Below are 1,477 nucleotides of genomic sequence, written 5' to 3' on the forward strand. Positions count from 1 at the left end.
ATGTCATTGTTTATGGTTTCAAGTAAAAAGAAATCCCTAAAAACTTTCGCCTTTTCTTCGTTTATCATGATGTTGCCTATTGGTGCAGTGGTGAGGACTGCTGTTTTCTGTACGTTGAGCTGTAACAGTCCTGAAGGCTGTAGCCTTTGATCTTCCTCAATTCGTGCTTCAAGCCTTCGTTCTGCCTTTTCAGCCAGGAAGTTTGTGTCATCTGCATATCGCCAGTGCTTGTTAATGAGTTTTCCTCCAATCCCGATGTCTTCTTCTTCTCCATCTAGTTTGAGCTTCTTGGGTGGCTTGCTTTAATATAGATTGACTAAGTGTGGTGAAGGGATATACAACTTAGACACACACAAGATGGGAAAGGTGACACAGTTTAGGGACGACAAACTGACTTTGAATGAAGCAACAGAAGCTGCAAACTCTCACACTGTGCAGATTTGACTTTTGGAATTTTGACCCCCAAAAGTAAAAAGGATGGAAGATTGATTGCTATGATTTATTTTCTAAGTCCTCATGGAAGAGCATCCCCTTGCTATGAGTCTAAGACTCATTATCACCAGCCTCCATTCATGCTTTTCCCATATTCTGCATTCAGTATCTCAGTGGGTGTTCCAATCCCTGCCAATAAAGCCCCAACCCAGGACCTCAGTCCACAGTTCTCTCTCTCCCTCACCCTCCTTCCAGAACTATCTGGATATTCCAACTCTTTCTGATCTCTTCCTTCTCTCCTTTTCTGCCCGCCTGGCTCAGGATTCAGCACCAGCCTGGGCTACTAGTAGCAACAGCCTCCTCACTTACCCCTGTCTGCAGCTCTTCTACTCCGTCCCCCGCCTGGAGTCAAGGTGCGGGTATTCTTAAAAATAACTTTTTATTCCCCTTTCAGGTCAGACTATATTTCTTTTGGAGTAACTAGACCACATTGAACATAGTCATTAAGCAATACGACTTACTTGTAAGGTTTCCTCAGAGGAAACAACTGGGGATGGATGTCACGTCCGATCGTCCTTGCTGGGTGCCGTAGAGTCCGCTCCGACTGACGGCGACCCGACATACAACAGAACGAAAGCCCACTATTGGGCTCATGCTTTTGTGGCAACCACTGTGCCCACCCACTTTGTCAAAGCCTTCCTCTTTATTGCTGCTCCTGTACTTTATCAAACATGATGGCCTTCTCCAAGGACTAATCTCTCCTGAGAACATGTCCTAAGTACTTGAATGAAGTCTAGCTAGGCTTGCTTCTAAGGAGCATTCTGGCTGTGCTTCTTCCAAGACAGATTTGTTGGTTCTTTTGACAGTCCATGGCTCTTTCAGTATTCCGTACCCACACCATGATTCGAATGCATCAATCATTCTTTGGTCTTCCTCCTTAAATGTTCAACTTTCACATGCATCGGAGGTGATTGAAAATACCATGACTTGCTTGGGTCAAGTGTACCTTAGTTCTCAATGTAACATCCTTTTCAACACTTTTTTT

This window comes from Echinops telfairi, unplaced genomic scaffold (genome assembly GCF_000313985.2).
Source record: "Echinops telfairi isolate 266 unplaced genomic scaffold, ASM31398v2 ScPeMD7_25;HRSCAF=90, whole genome shotgun sequence".
In the NCBI taxonomy this organism is placed as follows: domain Eukaryota; kingdom Metazoa; phylum Chordata; class Mammalia; order Afrosoricida; family Tenrecidae; genus Echinops; species Echinops telfairi.